Source organism: Phyllobates terribilis, unplaced genomic scaffold (assembly GCF_046119375.1).
Source record: "Phyllobates terribilis strain yellow unplaced genomic scaffold, ASM4611937v1 Scaffold_1__5_contigs__length_1240528914, whole genome shotgun sequence".
Taxonomy (NCBI): domain Eukaryota; kingdom Metazoa; phylum Chordata; class Amphibia; order Anura; family Dendrobatidae; genus Phyllobates; species Phyllobates terribilis.
In genome coordinates, this window is record NW_027362761.1 from 796,374,819 (window position 1) to 796,394,618 (window position 19,800).

Genomic DNA, 19,800 nt, shown 5'->3' on the forward strand with positions numbered 1-19,800 from the left:
GTGGAAAAATCCACAGCACGACCATTTCTTATGCGTAATCGCGGCAAAAACGCCGCCATTGATTTGCATTGAATCGCATAACATCCACATGTATACATGTGCACATGCGGATATTAAGCGGTTCAATGTGCGGATGGTACTCAGGTTTGGAGAAGAGGAGACTCTCCTCCAGACCCAGGTACCATAGAACCTAAAATAAAAAATATACAATATACTTACCTTCTGATGGCCCCCAGTCTCCATAGCGATGCTTTCTGGCAGCTCGCGATGGTCTAAAAGGACCTTCCATGACGTCATTTAGTCATGTGACTGGTCACGCGACCGCTGACGTCGGCGGTAGCGTGACCTGTCACATGACTAAATGACGTCATTGCAGGTCCTTTTACACAACCGCGAGACACTGGGAAGACCGGACGCACCGGAGAAGGAGACCGGGGGCCATCAGAAGGTAAGTATAATGTTTTTTTTTTTATTTTTTACCATTTTTGTTCTTTTTTTTAACTAACTTGGTCACACTATATAAAATCCATGCAACCAGCATGGATTTTATATAGTGTGACCAAGTTGTCAAGCACTTTCCAAGTGATGCTAAAATCGTTTGGAAAGCGCTTGTCAACTCGCATGCGGAAATGCATGTGAAGAACGCTTCATATCCGCATGTCCCTGGCAGGAAAAACGCATGTACAATCCGCATGTACAATCCGCATGCGTTTTTTCTGCCAGGGAGATGCAGAAACGCTCAGGAAAAATCCGGAGCATTTCTGCATCGTGGGCACATAGCCTAAAAGTGAATTTGACAGTATCACTGTAATGGACTATTTTTACTTAAGGTATTACTCTACATAAATTAGGTCTTTTTGCAATAAATTGCACCCAAAGAATGATCCCCCAGCTTCTGATTTGGGGGTTGTAAAAGACCACTCACTTTAGTTAAAATAAAAAAAAAGCAGAGTGATCACATAACCAGCTGTGCGATACCGTTCTCATGAATCAGAGTCAGATGATCCGTCTTGGAGGAGATTCTATTTTACATTCTGCACACACATTTGTGTATCTGACGCACCTCCTGGGCTGTGTGTGTAGGGGAATACCCGGAACCGAGTCTCTGCGTAATGCTGGGGGTTGTAGTCTCCGTGGCGGCGACCCGGTCCCGTGGCTCAGGGTGGTCAAACCAGTGGCGGATCTGTCTACTTGGTTTTTGTAATACTTAAATGTCCGACTACGCCACCCGTGGATTGCGGTCACTAAGAACCGCCGCTGCGGGCAGACCGCTGAGGCTGATGTTGTGTGCGCAGCAGGGGGTAGTATAACTCCACACGGGAGGAGTATAGCCTCAGGGCAGTGAGTGCAGATGGTGAGGGTGATGGTGCGCGGGAACAGCAGTAATGACTCAGAGTCCAGTGATGCAGTTCAGGGTCTTTACTCACAGTTTTACACTCCAAGCCACTTCTGCAGATGATGGCTGCCCACGTCGTGCTGTGCTCACCAGGTGAGTGGCTCGGCCAACTCCCAGGTACCTTTGGAGTGCTTTTCAGGACCCCCTTCGTGTGTCCTTTCTCTGGCCTGTCGTACCCCACAATTGACCACGTTTCTGTCCAGCTGCCTCGGGCCTTGGCGGGCAAACGTATGTTCTGTTTCCCTGGGTCCTATGTGGTGCCTTCCTAACGGGTGTAGTGAGGGGCCGTGCATGTACAATGCCACGGCCTCCGGTTGCTAGCTGAGGGTAGTTGCTCTCCTCCACTAGATGAGGGATCCGGTTCCCTTTTCTTGGCCTGACCCCCCTACTCTGGTAGCGGCGGGCATGCGGTGGCGACTGGCCGGTCCGCACCCCTGGGGTCCCTTCGGTCTTCTCCTAGAGCTTCTTCCATTCCTCTCCTCTCCGTTCCTCTCCTCCAGGACCAGGCCTTGAGACTTGGCCTGCCTGCGGAGCAGAGCCTCTGCTCCCTCACGCTTTCCACTTCTTCCTCCTTCTACTACTCTTCTCTTTCTCTGCACTGACTCTAAGATGGTGCCCACCATATATACTCCTCTATACAGTGCACCCTGGATCTACTCTCACCACCCACACACTACCGGGTTCCCCCTTTCTAGGTGTTCCCTCCCCCCACTCCAGTCAGGGACAGGGACAGTTGTGCTCACACCCGGGAGCATTGTCGCCCTGTCCCCCGGAAATGTGGTGTAGTGCATGTGGGTGGTAGGGTCCTGAGCCACACTCCATCCTTACCTGGAAGTGAGATATCACACCTCTGGGTGAGATGCAACACCTCTGTAGCGACCGAACCCTCAGGGCGCTACATTTCCTTTGGAGGAAATATCGCCTTTTAGATTACTGTTGTTAGGCCATGTCATAAATGCATGCATTTAACTATGTATACTTGAGGATATATTCTCTTATGACTTTTCTCCAATAATAATATAATTTAAACTATGTTCTGTTAAACGCTTAATTAATACTTCACAGAATCTAGAGTATATAACACAAGGTTATGTTCACCTTGCCATTTCTTTGGCTCATTTAGTATTATTTATTATTATTATTATACTCGCATATATAGCGCCATTAATTCCACAGCGCTTTGCATTATTTTGTATTCAGAATCGCTTGAGCTAGTCATACAGTTGCTGATGATGAGGTTTCAAAATTCAAAAACCTAGTAAAATTAAACAATTTTATTAAATATGACAATATAGAAATTTTTTTAATTATTTTCAAAGCCTTTTTATTGAAGTATTTTTTTTGTTATTTAGAAAAACATTACCATATTTGAGAAATGACAAACTATGAAGAGTAAATGATACATAGGGATTGTGAAGGTCAAGGAGTCTGAGCTTAATCACTTGAAACATTTCATATAATGTTGAGGCGATTGCCAAAATATCACTTAGTGACACCCCGGGGTGTCAACACCATAAGGCAGATAGGACAGTTTTTACTGCCCCACCCAACATGTTTCACCACAGATGTGGTGTCATCAGGGGATGGGACTTCTAGCCATAAGTCCAAGGCTGGCTTTTCACAGTATGTTTTCTGTGAAGCTCCACACTGTTTCAAAGTAAAACATACTTGGTTCCAATAACTATGTAAGGGCTCACCAGGTGAAGTGAATCTGCTAAGCCTCTGGTCCAGGTTGGCACACAGACCCCAGGTGTTGGTGCAGCTTCCAGAGGGAGGACATGTGGAATCGTGGGTACAAGGACTAACTGAAAACTCAGGAGCAGACAGATGCAGTGGAACCCAGCAGAGATGAATGTGAGTTGAAACACAGTAGTACAGATAATGGAACATACCAAAGAAGGAACTCTAGAGTCTTAATCCCATGGCATAGGTGTGTGTGTCAGTGGGCCTTAAATAGGTCTTGGGAGATGATGTCATTGGATAATGTTGCCATGATGGGCATGTGGAGGAAAAAAGAGGGCAGCAAAGCTCTGGATACCTTGGACAGATATGTGACAAACTACATATGCGGGGAGGAGAAGGGTCTGTAAAACTCTGTGGTTTTAAAGGCAATCCTTTTAGATAAGCAGCCCATGGCTGCCAAACTGTTTCAAATTTGGATTTGTGAAATCTGGTGGTCAATCTATACTTCTAGATGATCTATCTTAATTTGTTATTTTACTAAATCTAAGGGGACTGAGGTGGTTTTTCAGCCCTTAGGTATGGCCATCTTAACCGTCAAAACTAGAAAGTAAATTAATTTTCGTGTTCTTTTGAGAACATCAGTAATTGGGTCATTCAAAAGGGATTTGTTTGGACTTTTGGAAAAAGATAACTCCATTAACCAAAAGATTAGGTGATCTATATGGATCAAAAATCTGCAAATATTTAAGCATTTCCACTAGATATAATACGTGGTCCTGTCCCAGCCACACAAACTTTTTTTTTTAATTTGCTGCTTATTAATAAGCAGGCCAGCGGCTCACAGAGTGATTAAATTAAAGGTGATTTAGAGTGCAGCTAAGAGTCCATAACTTCTGGATATGGCATGGACCCTAATTCGTTAGCACATGACTCAAACTTCAGTAACTATATGATGATCAAAATAAAAAAAATACAACACATTATTTTGGTGTCAAATGGCTGCAGCTTTATTTAAAACCCACATGATTATGACAATCACAGTAAAGTTAGGTAAAGTGCTAGGCAAGTATAATCGTAGATTCACAAATAAAGTGAGTTCTGCTCCTCTTCCTCTCTGAAGAGACAATTTGCATACTCTCTGACCTGCCACGCTAGCAAAGCTAGTCTCCAATGACCCTACCAAAGATCCTTATTCCTGTGCTTACCAGATAAGCTTGGCTGACGTTACCATGAGCACATCCTTCAGACTGGTCAACAGAGCTCAGCCTATTCACCACCATTGTTTAACATCCTCTATTAATTAAAATTAGTCCCCCATAACTTGCCGCATACTGCCATCTGTCTGCCCAACCAAGAAATCTTTAGGGAACCATGACTGAAGGTTTGCCGTTCCTTTTGGGGTTAGAAGGTAATTGCCAGAATGCAAATCAACACATTTTCAAAATTGTATGGTAGTATATGTACAAAAAGATCACAGATGACTAAAGGATGCAATGATACATAAATCAACTTAAACAGGGAAAGCAGTCAAGTAACATTTCCGATAAACAGTTGTATAGTAAACCAATAATGCAAGTGAAGTTTATACTTCATTGCATGCTGATTTTTGGAAGTCTTCTCTTCTACTAGCATTGCTTCTAAAAAGAATATGATGCTACACAGAGGCAGCAAGTTGCCCTTAGGAATCCATTATTTTTATTGCAATTTGTATTTTCTCTGTATTAAATTAATTTTAAGGTAATAAAAATGCTCCCCTGATACTAGTACGTTTTCTACAAAAATGTCTACTTTGGGATTTAGTTTCTTCTCAGATCTGACTCTACAAGTATCCACTTATTTTCCATAAAGGCAATTATGGTTTGGCTCACATGTATTTAATTCACAATTGATTACAGGTGTTTTCCTTGTGTTCAGCACATTCTCACATGACGTTTCACAATGCTACAAAGTGAAATGGTCTATAACATATGGTCTTTTTTTTCTCCATTTACAAGCGGGCATTATTCTCTTAAAGGATAAAAACACTAATTTTTGTTCTTCTATGGCGCAGCAGCTAGTTGCAATTTTTGCTGGAAACCTGTGAAATAGAAAGTCTGAAAAACCTAATAGGTATAAATGCTAAGGTATTGTAGTTGAGAATTTTAGACTTGGATACACAATGGTGCTCTTCTCTATCAACACATCGATGCAATAGTCATGAAGAGTCATATGAGAAAGACTGTTTTTTAGAGATTTACCGCAATAATCTATGGTTGTCATTTTATTCTAGTCTTTATTTTCTATCCATTCAGTTTTGTACGACCATTGAATACTCCGTAGGCCGGTTGTTGCCATGCTTCCTTGTTTTCCATGGCGTCTTTTAATTGCTTGATGTTCATTCCCGAGTGATTCTTGATGATGTCCTGCCAGCTGACCTTAGATCTGCCTTCTTTCCTTTTACCACTTACTATTCCTAGTAACATCTTCCTTTATAATGAATTTGCTATCATTGCATATTAAAAATAGGTCAGTTTCTTTCTGGTAATCTTGCATTCCACAGACTTTTCTGCGTTTATATGATCAAGAACATCTTTGTAGGTGATTCTAAAGAATAGATTAGAACACACATACAGTCATGGCCAAAAGTGTTGGCATCCTTAAAATTGTTCCAGAAATTGAAGTATTGGAATTACACGTTATTTTATACTTACGTTTATTTCCTTTGTGTGTATTGGAACAACACAAAAAACACAGAAAAAAGACAAATTTCACACAAAACCCCCAAAATGGGCCGGACAATTTAAATTGTACCCCTGCTTTCATTGAAATTTGACATGTTGCAGGCAGTGGCTGTCAAAACCGAGAAAATACCTGTAAATAGAACAGCAATAAGTAAGGCCAATATAGTATCTGTACAACTGTGCTGCCATTAACAATACGTATTCAATATCCAAGCATTTCTCAATGATCTATTCCAGCTTTTTTTCTCTTTAATGTAAAGTCTTGTTATAAATTTCTGAACTTTTTCTGGTGCTAAACATTAAAATCTGGAGGCTCCAGAACATGTTACTGAACTTGAGATAAGGTGCTTCTTCTTTCCTGGGAACTTGTAAAGTACATTTCTGTTTATTGCAAGATACTTGGAGGATGAGGGCCAATGTTTATTTTAATACAACGAAGAGGGAAATTGGCCACTGCTGGGGTCAAATCCACATGACATGATTGCTACGCATGTGTGGATGAGAAGTAATTCATTTCCAGAAAGAAGAAAACACATGGAAAAGTTGAGACAATATCAAATTAAACATCACTAAAAATAAACAAAAATTTGTTATGTTTATCTCTATATATGTATGTATGTGTGTATGTATATATATAAATATATATATATTTATTTATATATTACACTGGGACTCTCAAAATCATTTTCTGTCGTCACCAAACAGACACTGGTCCACAATAGGTTACTCTCCCCACCAAATTAATAAGCAGTTGGCCCATAGAAAAGGGAAGTTACAAAGTACACAAGCTCATAACTAAAATCGTTAAATAATTGGTCAAATAGACAATAAAAATTGTTAAATGCCCTGCACATACTATTGCACATGTGACGAATATGCCTGTAAGAGCAGGCCACAATGATTAAATAGTCTTCCTCATTAGCAAGGAAGCCTGCATGTGTACAAAGTTTATACCAACAAGGTATAATAAACACTTAGGCTATGTTCACACATGTTGGGTTTTTCAGTGTGTTTTGCTGCAGATTTTTATGCAAATTTTCAGCTGCATTTTGCAGTACCAGCAAAGTCTATGAAAAAACAGAATTCTTTGTTCACACATCTTGGTTTTTTTGCTGCGTATTTTGTGCCTTGGATGGGTTTTTGGAAAATAGAGCATGTCACTTCTTTCAGCGTTTTTTCACCCATAGGAAGTAATGGGTGGTGAAAAAAAACGCTGAAAAAATGCACCAAAAAACACAGGTAAAGTTTTTTAGCGTTTTTTCAGCGTTTTTGATGGCAAAACAGAATGGGGTTCTTTTTTTTCACAGAACTTTATGTACATGCATAAATAGAGACAGAAGGACAGTGATAAAAAACGCTGAAAAAAATTATCAAAAAACGCAGCAAAACCTGCAGATTTGACGCAGCTGATTTTCTGCCAGAGATCAGTTTTGCTGCAGATTTCTGACGTAAAAAAAACCCAACACGTGGGAACATAGCCTTAATATGGACGCCTCTTCAGCACTACTGCTGCCGCCAAATATTTTAATGTATGGTCAACTTGTCAGGGAAGATGGGCTAACAGTTTGATCAAAATGTGTGCTAAGAACCTAAAATGAGTGCTCTGTACAGCATATACTCACAGAATGCTCTTGATTCTTGGGTGATAGTTTGCTTCTGCTTTGCAGCCTTGGACGTCTATCTTGGAATAAAGAGACAGATAACTTAACTGGGTGGTTCGAAGACAGTCATTTTTCTCCTAACTATTTGATGCTATAATCTAAGCTATTTTCTAATATACTTGCTTTAAAAATTCCCTACCGTTCCCTCACTACACTGTCTAACAGTTATTATATTTTTTTGCCTTTTTCTTTCAAAATGACTTTGCCTTCGGGACCACCACTTTAATGCATATCACTGATTTTGGTCCTGTTCACATCACAGTATTGCTGTGTAGGAGATTTGTTGGGAGTTTTCTGCATACACCAAACCTTTTCACATGGCGTGATATGAACACAGCCTTATTTAATAAAGTCATCATTCTATCAATGGCACCTTCCAAATTGTTGATATGTTGGTACACATCCCAAATTTATCTGTCACAGCCACAATTAAATGTACCGCATAGCTGAGTTTCCAAACTAATTATGTATGATTGTTTCTAGAAAAAGCCTGAGAGCAAACCTACACTTGCATCCAAGATCCCTAAAAGAGACAACCTTAGTATTTCTTCCGTATACTTGCTGAGTGATGGGCAATCTGAAGTATGCTACCAATTTCAACTATGGCACATGCTCTTGTTGCATTACACACACTAAGATGCTTTTGTGCTAGAAAACTAGCTGTGTGGCCTAAAATCACTAAAATCAAAGTTTTTGTGTTTTTAGAGTATGTTTGTCTAAGTCTGAATCCTCCAAGAGTCAGTTGTTCAGCACTTTTCTATGCATGTCAGCCCTTAATCAAGTGGGCTTATTTTATATGACACGTTATTTTGTTTTGTAGTGATTGCTTCTATTAGACATGCCAGTAAATGGCGCAAAAATATTTAAGATGAGCAAGTGGTAAAAAAAAACTTTTATCTAATAAATTAGAAAATCGGGTAGAAATATAAAGCTCAGAAATCTGAATCCTTTATAAATATCCTGCGGGTAAAGTACTGATATATAGATCTGTACTGCTATAATAATACAGTCCCTGTGTGAAATTAATAACCATTGAGGGCTGCGCCTGATTAAGTGGAATAATCCACATAGAGAAAATTAGGGATTTAATTGTAACTAAATATGTCTACCTTGCACATATCTGCCCGATTGTATCAAATTTAGTGCTGACGGTTGAAAGTTTTGTGTATAGACCATGTCACATTATGACAATTTTTCCTTCACTTCCCCCTTGTATTAAATGTTTCATTTTCTTTTTAATCATCATATTTTCGCCTCATTTTAAGGCCTCGTGTAGATGCCTGTTTTTTTGCATGCAAGTTCTCGTTTTGTGTTTTTCACTATTATAGTCTATAGGGCAGTTCACATGTCTGTGTACTCTTGCAGAACGAGTGTTCCGCACAAAATCACACGGACCTGTCCGATCTTGATCCAGTTCTCGGATCAAAATTGCTAATGAAAAATGTGTCCGTGAAAAAATCGGACAGCAGTTGGATGCCTTCAGTGTGCTGTCCATTTTTCATGGATGATTTGATATGAAAAGGGTGAGTACGGTAACTTTTTTTTTTTTTTTCAACCCAGGGAAAATGATACTTTAGTTAGTGTCAGATTATACCATCAGAGCTTTGTCAAAACTCTGATAAAAAAAATACTGGTGAAACTCGGACTGTTTTATGCATATGAGAAAAATCACTGATGCTTGAATAAAGCCCAAGGAAATGTCAAGGAACAAGAAGGTTTAGCAAGGAGGAAAGTTTTAGAACATCTTGGACTTGTTCTATTATGGTGGGCAAGCAGACATGAAGCCTAGTGGCTGTCAAGCTACCTAAATATTGTTAAACACCCTATTAAACTAGAAATATGCTCAGTTTATTAATTCTTAACAACTAAAAGAAGAAAAAAACACATGGATGATTTAATATAGTGGTGCAGTTTTTAGTTTGGCCGTGGTACCATGTTCCTACTGATTTCTAACCAGTTGCCTGGTGTCAACTGCTAGTCACATGGATGTAACTTTGGTACCTAAGTTCAGTAATGCAAATGTCATGGCACTCAGATGAGTGATTGTTATCATAAACCTTCTATGATATGTATAGAGCAGTGTCACCAAAAAATGTCTGCATGTTTAGCACTCCTCATTTTCCATCCCAGTTGTCTACATTGTAATGTATTTACTATGTTAAAGGGAACCTGTGAGTAGTTTTTTAGTGTGTGAACCAATGCCACCACCTTACTGAGCACCTGTACTGCATTAAACAACTGTGTCCATCATTCCCAAACTCACCCTGTATACCACCAAAAATACATTTTTATTTTCCTCCCTCTGTATGTAAATGCTTTTGGTCCTGTCCGATTGACGTCATTTTCTTGGCGCCTGTGCTGCCTCCTTGCCCCTAAAAGCAGTTTTCCGGCTTTGATTGATGTGGATGATGCGTCCAGCGTCATCCACATAGCTGAAAGAGATCTCGCGCCTGCGCATTAGCATCGTCGGTCGCACAGGCGCACTTTGCTTTGCTCTACTGCGGGCAGGACACAAAACATAACTGTATCTGCGCTCTGGAAGATGCTAATGCGGAGGCTTGAGATCTCTTTCAGCTACGTGGATGACGCTGGCCACGTCATCCACATCAATCAAAGCTGGAGGACTTGACGGGTTCCTTGTAAAAGCACATGGGGTACATCAGTTAGGTATGTGAAAACTGGTATTTTAAAACCTTTATTTTACATTTGTGAAATGTTGATAGGAATAAATACAAAATTGATGAACAGAGTGGGGAAGATTTATGAATACTGTCTAAGTCTTATTGCCGACTACACAGTCTTAAAAGACTCCAGAGTTATCATAGTGTTTCATGCTATTTGATAAATGTGTAAATCTGTATAGTCTAATTTTGCACCACCTATTAGTTGGCATACTGTGTACCAGAAAACTGCATCACAATTTTGGTGCATGACATTGCATGTTAAGCCACATATCCTTTTCCAAGTCAAGCCCCTTTTCAGCGAGGCCTCCTACCATTGTCAACAAGGCAAAGAAAGTGTATGAAAAACATAAAAAATATGGTGCAAGTCATTAAAAAATATTTTTTGAGTGCAGATTACTTCAGAACTCAGTAGCATTTGAACTTATAAATTTCCTCCATTGATTGAAGAGCTTCCACAATTGGTATTGTAGCAGAATGTTTTTTTGCTATTTTCCAGTTCCCACTGTAGCACCCCCAGTTTTCTTCCACAGTCCCTAGAGACACTACGGGGGCAGTTTTTGTCACTTTTCTGTTTAGAATAGTTAGGTTCCCTTTAATAACATCTCCCTAGATTAATGCTGACAGTGCCATAACTATAAACTTTGGGGCCCCGGGTCAAAACTTCATAGTGGGGCCCCTCAACATTTCAATCACTAGAGGTTGTGCGGAACGTGCTGTATACAACACACAGGCTTCACCACTTCCGCAAGACCTTTAATAGATTTTGTTGTTTATGATGCAAGTTTTAGAAGTTAAATATTCAGTGAATATGTTTGGAAAATTAATAAGGTGAATAATTCCAAATATTGCACAATTTTCAAATAACTGTATATGTTTATTAAATAGCAGGGCTTCTCACAGTTTGTCCCAGAGATCTTTGTGTCTGCGGAGACTGTCTCCTCTCAATGATGCTGAGAGTTTGTTACAGTCAGTGTGCACTGTGCCTCCCAACTCTCTGTGATCTCCAGACTAACATATTGTTACAAATCTTGTGCTATGAGACTCTCCAGGCCAGTGCAGGTTTCCATTCATTGACAGCTGGCAGAGCTCCTGGAAATTATTGAAATGATTGTCTCTCCTGTCCTCCGGAAGACATTGTCTGACAGGAATATAGGAGCTGGGTATTTTATGAGAAATGAAAGTATTAAAATACAATTTTTTACCATCAGTTTGGGGCCCCTTGGGTGGTTGGGGCCCGGGGCAGTGCCCCGGTTGTAGTTATGGCCCTGAATGCTGACCAATTTATGGGCATCGGGAATCAGCCTGACAGTGCGATTGCAGCCAGGCATGTTCTACTCTGAAATACTGCAGCATTTCATAGAAAACAGTTTGAAAAGCTGGCTATTCGCCACGCCGTTCCAGGTCATTGTCAGGTCACTAAAAAGTCTCTTCCTATGTAAACACATGGGCGAGACCTGTCAATTTCCTTTAATTATGTTTATTTTATGTTTTACAGCTAATAAGACAGTTTTCACAGCAAAATTGCTCAATGGTATTGATAGGGATTAACTAATATTTTAAATCCAGTAGCCAAAAGGCCAAAAAATCACATTTGCCATCTGACATACCTCATTGTTATGATTCCTAATCAGCAGCCATTTGATTACATCATCAGCGTAAAAGAAAACATGAAAGATTGGGAATCATAATGATGAGATAAGTGATGTCAGATGTGGAGGTTAGAAATTGTTTGTTTTGCCATTTTGATATGCATTTGCCTCGCTACCCTGATGAAGCCTATAAGGGTGAAACATGTTGGAGAAACTCTTATTCTATTTTGTCCCTCTGGTGATTAGACATTACAAAATAGGATACAATACCTTACGGCTAGATAATGGAAGGCAGTCCTTTTGCTTAATGCTAGTTATACAATTTGAAGCGATTGGAGCTGCAAACCAATGTAGCTACAAAACGGAAGATCTATCCATATGTATATTACAATTAAATTACTCAACTATTATAATATTTAAGCATAGATGGGACCAATAAGTAACTTTAATGTGCACCTTAACATATGATTTGCACTGGTTACTCATATTTTTAATTTAACAAATAAAGGTTATGTTTTATTCCGGATTGGTTAAAATGGGCTTTTTTGGGGGCCTTTGGCTATTGGATTTAAAACATGACAGCTTTCAGACAATGGCGTAACTTGAAGCTTGTGGGCCCCAATGTAAAAGCTCCATTGGGGCCCCCAATAATTGCAAGTCTCTAATAGTATTGGTCTTTTTAGATAAGCCAAAGGGACATTTCGGGCCCTTTAGTTTCCAGGGCCCGGGTGCGATTGTAACCCCTGCACCTATTGTAGTTACGCCCCTACGTTCAGAACAATTGCTTTCCTGTAAGATACGCTGTAGGATATACCGTGCAGAACTGGAACTGAATGTGTAAGAGACAAAAACTAATCTAAAAATGGAGCCGACAAGTCACAAAGTATGTTTTGCCAGAACAGTGCTTATAATAGGGCACTCCTGAGATGCAAACCAAGAATAAGATGCCAGTTCACTCTAAATCTTATCATGGTAGCATTTTGAATGGAGTCGCAATGCCCAGAAAGAAATCACATCAATTCTAACTTTGGGTTGAAGCTTACGTAGTCTTCTCCTCTGGACCTATTCTGAACTAGTCCTCTGTTAGAGCGCCAGAGGATAAGCGCAGATGAAGTAGGATATAGGCCTCCAAATATGGAGCTGCGCTGTGTAAAGATGATAGAGGAATGTTGCTTTTGCCTGATAGCTATGGTGAACTCTGCCAAACAAATGAGCTCATTTGACTTGAGCTTTTAAAGATGTTAGCGCAATAATGCTTTAATTCTCCACAACAGCCCCCTTCATGGCCTGCTCCGAGGCTGCCATCTGTGTAAGCGCTGCTCTGATATCCCCAGCTTTATGGATCATATTCCCTTCTGCTTTTCATTATTGTTGTGCACAGCCAATGGTCGGAGTAGCTTAGAAAGGTAGCCATCCGGTGTCTCCTGTCACTGAGAGCGCACATTTATTAAAAATGATGGAAAATGAATACAAAACACTTTCCACAATAGTATGACTTTGTACAGGTAGCAAATCTAAAGGAACGCTCAGATTTCATTACTAGTGTGGAGGTAGGCATTTTAATCAAGAACAGAAAATCAGCCTTGTTGCCCATAGCAACCAATAACAGCTCGGCCTTCATTTTTCTAAAGCATTTTAAGAAATGCAAGTTGAGCTCCAAAGAGTTGCTATGCAAAAACATTAGACAGCAAGCAAATATGTAAGGGTATATTGAGCACTCCTTTTATATGTTTTCTGATTAACTCCTGTATTGAATACAGGAATAATAAGCAATTCTGTGGGACTTTGACAAGAGCTAAATTCTGATTTCTAGACAACTGGCTCTAAACTAAAGCTGTGTTCACACGTAGCGTTTTATCTGCTGCGTTTTATCCGCTTTTCTGCAGGTGTTCGCACCAAAATACGCAATAATAATCTTCTTTGAGTATCGTGAAAAATACAAAAAAATAAACCGCTCAATAGCATCTTTACACGCTCACCTGGCAGGAGTTTTCATGAAATCTCATCCACTTTATACCTGGACAGTTAAAGCACCACTCCAGTGGTTTTTTTTTATTGTACCGCTGGAGTGGTACGTTAAATGTAAGTCCCCTGCCTCATACTCACCTGTCGTCTTCATCCTTTTCCAGCGTCGCTCCCATTGGTCTCCGGTGAAAAGTGACCTGCTGGCAGTTCCAGTGTTTCATGGAGCAGCGCGGAGGTCACTTTTCAATACAAGTCTATGAGGGTCTCGTTCTGGCCTCGTTCTGGCTCTCATAGACTTGCATTGAGCTCTTGTGATGTTACTTCCAACTTCCGGCCAGTCAGAAGTTACGGGCACAAGATGGCGCCGCAGGACCAAGTGGCATCGATAAAAGGTGAAGCCGCCGGAAGGTGAGTATAAGAACAGGGGCAGGGGGCTTACATTTAAAGCGCCACTCCAGCACTGAAAGAAAAAAAAACGCTGGAGTGGTGCTTTAAACTCAGCAGATTCTCAGCATAAAAAAATGCAAAGGGGGAAAACACATTTACACTCTGTGAGAATATGGCCTAATATATGGTGTTTCTGATATGCAGTGGTTACTAACCTGCAATAGTTGTTCAAGGAAGGGCAACCAGGAACATACAACATAATTAAACATTGTTGTTGACCAGATTTGACGCGCCCCCAGGGCAATGGGGTACTCAGCAGCCGGGCCTATGGATGCTGGTGAGGGATAGGTCACAGTGGCTGGCCCGGTCCGTGGCCCAGGGCGGTCAACCAAAAAGGGGGGAATTGTAACTTGGATAAAAATAAAAATAAAATAAATAGTTTGTGACGCCACCTGTGGTACCTGGTAAGGATTACCAGCGCTGCTGCAGACCTCCGGGGGGTGATGGGATGGCAGCTGGGATGTTTTGCTCCCCACAGGTGGAGCGGGCCCCCGGGGCAGTGTGGAGTTTGATGGTGGTGATGCTGGGACTTATAGTGCAGGCGGATGGCGCAGCAGGAGTAACTGTCAGAGACAGGGGATTCGCTTCAATACCTTTACTGGTGCGGATGTCAGGTACGGTCCAGGGTACTCAGTAGGATGGGTGCACTTCAGGACTTCTCCCTCAGTGAGCGGGTATAAGGCCTCCTGGTCCGTGTCTGCCTCTCTGTATGCTCCTGGCCAGCCTGCAACTGGGCCTAGCCTATGTGTCGTGCTGTTCCTTCACCTGTCGCTCGGTAGTAGGACCTTCTGCTGGTAACCACTCTCCCTGGATGCTGGGGCCTTGTGGTTCCTGGTCCTGTAATGGGTCTAGCTTCAGGTCGTCCAGGGACTTGTAGTCCTCCTGGAATGCCGGTGATCCCTACTGGGTATAAAGGGTCCCTGTAGGCGCGGACCTGGTGTCCGGTTTGTATATCGGGGTGAGCCTATGATGCTCCTCTGCCCCCTAAACTCCTCTCTCCTTTCTCCTCTTTGCCGTCGGCCACACTCGGGGCCCTCAGAACTCAGCAGCAGACATGCTGCGTCTTCGCTGCTCTCAGCGTCAGCACGCTCTCAGACTCTCTCAGTCTGACTACAACTAACTCTCTGACTGAGCTGCCTGGCTCCACCCTCCATATATCTATCCCTAACGGGCTCCCTCTGGTGGTATGAGGTGGAAGGGTGGAGGTGTTTGTATGTAATGAGGGCCTCTTGTGCAGAAGTCCGTCCTTGCACCCTGGGTCCTGTGGTACCTGTGCACAGCAGGGTGCCACAGATTCACCTCTTCATAGCAATAGTATTATCTAATAGCAGTGACCCCTGTCAGCAGGATAACATACCCCACCAGAATTCAAGAATTCAGGAATGCTTTGAGAAAACATACATATTTATTATATTTTATTCCAATCCAGTGTAGTCCATGAAGGCCCCCGCCTTGCAATTTACAGGACTTAACAGAACCTGTCACCATGAAAATGTTGACCAATCTGCAGCCACCATGTCATAGAGAAGGGGGAGCTGAATAGATTGATATACAGTATAATTGTAAGAAAACATTCAGAATAACCTGTGTTTTAATCATTTAAACCTCCTCTCTTTCTGAGATTTTCAGTCCAGTGGACGGTCCTATCAGTGACTGACATCTATCTCTATGAGTGCATATAAAGAAAGCTGTCAGTCACTGATGGGTCCAACCGCTGGACCAAAAATCCCAGAAAAAGCAAACATTTTAAATGATTACAACGCAGGCTATACTGAATCTTTTCTCACAAAACTAAACATTAATCTACTTAGCGCCCCCTACACTACAACATTGCTTACAACGTTGCTTACAGATTGGACTGCATGTTCATGGTGACAGGTTCTTCAGCTAAGATCTTATGGAATCCAAGCCTCGATGGGCCAGTAAATTTGATTTGCAAATGTAAAGTATTCCAATTGCCCTGGAAAACATGAATGCAAGGATTCTCTTTTCCACAAACACTAATCTTCACTGCTATGCTTTCAAACACTGCCTGTACTGTTTCTTCAGTGTTTTATGAGTTTCTATCCTTGATTCTATGACTAAACTGACATCCTCTCGCTAACCAGATTCGCCACAAAATGGCTGATCCATTTCCTGCTTCTGCTTTTATTCAGGCTATGATGGTCCCTCATAATTAGCTGTTATACTTTGTGATAGTTGCAATGCGTTCTAGAGAAGCTCAGACAAGTTTGTGATACTCCTCTGGCTGATGCTTTTCGTAAAATGGTGGCGGCAATAAAATAATCGATATGATAACTTCAGGAGCTTATAATGGCATTAGGTCTACTGGACAATCTGATAGTGTGCCAGTCCAGTGTACTGAATATGTAACTGAGTGGGATTATCACATAAAGCAACAAACCTTTTCTGCTCCACCACAGATTGGCATAGGTTGGTTAGTTGGCTATTTTTTTCTTTTCTTAGGTTGGCTTCACATCTCTGACATTCACAGTCTGAGATGAACCAGAATGTTTAGACCATCCATCTGTCTCCTGACCCAAACTCAACATTGCGGGCCGGTCATTGTGATCTGCTCTTAGACCGTGAATGTTGGATGTTTGAAACCAATCTTAGGGTGTTGAATAGTAGGAAACACCACTATTGTTCATATATGAGAACATGTTGGTTCAAGGTTGCCATTGGTACCTAGCAGAACTAGGGTCCTTGCTTTCAATCTGATCAGGTTCAACATATGCTTTTAAAATTGTGTGTTCACATAGGTATTAAATGTTTTTTTGGAGGGAGTGTAGATGGAGAACAAAGTACCTGAAGAAACCTAAGGATAAACTAGACTTCTATGTCTATTGAGTATGTAATGTAAGGAAATAGGACTGCATAGTGGCTAGAGACTGACGTAAATGATTGCAATCTGTACAGCACTATGGAACATGTTATTCTTTTAGAAAAATGCATCTGGGAAATAAATGCGTAATTTGGGAACGGTTTGACTTTTGTCAGTACTTATATAGTATGTCTATACAGAGAATCTGCCATGAGCTTGCCTTTAAATCATCCCGTATAAGGGCTTCTATAGTAACTAATGCCTGAAGCCTTCATAGCCGTTACACAATTTCCTTGTTACTGGCTTCATTACGTTGTTCCCACACATCCTCCACGACTCGAGGAACTACTTATTTAAGTGGTTTGTTAATTGTCAGATGTTAAAAGATTTCCAAGAAAACAGAAACCTTAGTGTTCATTGTGTTCATTATCGCGTGGACGACGTACATTTGTCTGTAGTAATTAACACTAGAGAAATGGATGACAGAAGTATGAAACCCATTACATTTATTATCTATATTGGCAAATTGTGTGGCCGAAACCTACATCTTTGCAGTTTGCAATGTATATAGAGTTTTCTAGGAGTTTTTTCATAGTGTGCTCATTTAAAATATAACAAGATTTGGTGTATAATAAGATTTTCTCATTGGCTTTTCTGAGAAAATAAAGAATAAATCAGAAAAATATCGATGTTTGTAGACAAATAACTTTGAAAACTATCACATGTAACATTTTTTTCCCCTAAATATGTGTATATAGTGTACTGTCAGTGTGTTAATTTACTCACCTGTCGCCATCTTCTGCAGTCTCCAAAACCGTTCCACTCCTCTTCTGAGTGACATCACCGCTTTTCAGACTATCCGGCTCACTTTCACTCTATCGACTCGAACACAAGACCGATTAAATCGGATGAGTGCTATCTGTGGTTTTCAAAAATCGGTGATGTGTCCGGTTTTGATCCCAATGTCGGAACAAAATTGGTAATGCAAATCTATGGGTCCGTGGAAAATATCGGCTCGCACTCGGATGACATACGAGTGCAGTCCGATTTTCACAGACTCACGTAATGGAGAAGGTGTAGAACTTTTTGTTTTCTCTCCACCTCCAAGAAAAACTGATCCCACTCTGAGCAAACACAGATCAAACTCTGATCAGAGTCTAATTAGCATAATCGCACTAATTTTGTTGGATGGGGAGAAAATGGTCGTGTTCAGCTACACTGTGCGTGAGCTGGAAGCCTCTTTTACAATGTAATCCCATGGAGCCTCATTCTAATGCTCCATAGGCTTTCACTGTAAAAGAGGCTTCCGGCTCACACAGAGGAGAGGATGCAGAGCAGTGAAGTCATTGAGAAGAGAAGCTGAACTGCGCTGTATAGTGGAGAGGACGGTGGTAGCTGAGTATATTAAAGGGGTTTTCCCACGAACAAAAGTTCATTTTAATCAATGGCTGTGTACTGTGTAATGGCTGTGGCTGATTGTGTACGGAACACGGTCTCATCATACCACATCTCCTGGGCAGGGGAGGAAGGAAAAGAGTATACAGACAGGACAGCAGAAGATCGCAGCTGATTCTTCCTGTGAGGTAAAACATTTCACTGCATGTTAATAAACAATGTTTTACTTCAAAGAAAGAATCAGTTGCAATCCCCTGCTGTCCTGTCTGTATACTCTTTTGCTTCCTCCCCTGCCCAGGAGCTGTGGTATGATCAGACCATGTTCCTGCACAGTCAGACACAGTCAGACTTTTGTTCGTGGGAAAACTCCTTTAATATACTGACACTACAGTACATAACATACAAATATACACATGTTTGGGGAAAAGTTCATAGGAGGTACATTACATACAAAAAAGAAAGGACTATGTAGAATAGCAATTTATTAAAGAAGTTGCTCATTAGGACATCCACTTACTATGTGGTTAATTACTGCATAAGGACATGAAGGGGCAGACCTGTTTAAGCCCTGGTGGACCCAGTCTGCCAATTCATTTCATCAATGACCATTTCTTGGAATTACGGGCCGCTCAGAGGCATCATGTGACCCGTCACTGATGTCACGTCAAGTGAGGCGTGACCTCAGCGACGCACTCCCCACGGTGGCTGCTGGGCTGTGGGCGGGGTAACCCTGTGCGTCACACCCAGCATCCACCGCGCGTTTTCCCAGTGAATGAGGAGAGGGAAAGCGCGCGGTGGATGCCGGGTGTGACGTGCCCCGCCCGTAACCCAGCAGCCACCGGTGGAACGCGGAAGAGGGACCCTCAGCTGCAGCTTCGACTTGTCGTGATGTCAGCGGATGTCAGAGCCGGCTGCAGCCGGGGGCCACGTGATACCTGTGAGAGGCCAGTGATAGCGCCGCTCACAGGCTGAAAAGGCACCAAAAAGTATTTAGAGAAACACTTATGGGCCCTGGGGGAATACATTGGGGGATCATATAAAGTAGTGGACAACCCCTTTAATTTATCACTGCAGGTTACAGAAGCAAAACCTGTGGGATCAGCTAAACTCATCAGCTTTCATTTGAAAACGGAATTTGTCCATAGGGTGACCAGGTAATATTACACAGTAGGGGTGTGTAAAGAGAACCTTTCACTGGATTTTTTTTTTTATTTAAACTGATTTCTTGCCTCAATTGTTGATGCTCCAATAAGTCTGGAACAGTTTTTCTTTTTCTTCTGGGCCCCTCCGCTCCAAAGTTATGACACTTGTAATAACAGTGCAAATTTTCTCTTCAACCAATTGGGCGTGTACCACGGAACTTCTGTGGGCGCCTGCCGTGTTTTGATTGACCAGCTTTAAAGGACAAAAAGCAAACATCCACAGAGAAGTTCTGT

The 19,800-nt window shown here is 41.5% G+C and overlaps 1 protein-coding gene and 1 long non-coding RNA gene across 3 annotated transcripts in view; one reads left to right on the top strand and one right to left on the bottom strand.

The window, feature by feature from the left end:
• RBPMS (RNA binding protein, mRNA processing factor) overlaps positions 1-19,800 on the top strand; it is a 188,116-nt gene that overhangs the window by 89,846 nt on the left and 78,470 nt on the right. The window lies entirely within an intron of this gene.
• LOC141151479 (uncharacterized) overlaps positions 5,313-19,800 on the bottom strand; it is an 83,052-nt gene continuing 68,564 nt past the window's right edge. Inside the window, exons 2-4 of the long non-coding RNA XR_012247131.1 lie at positions 7,422-7,480; positions 5,770-5,929; positions 5,313-5,662 (exon numbers count right to left, since the gene is read on the bottom strand). This is a non-coding gene — a long non-coding RNA (uncharacterized lncRNA). The remainder of the gene's footprint in view (positions 5,663-5,769; positions 5,930-7,421; positions 7,481-19,800) is intronic.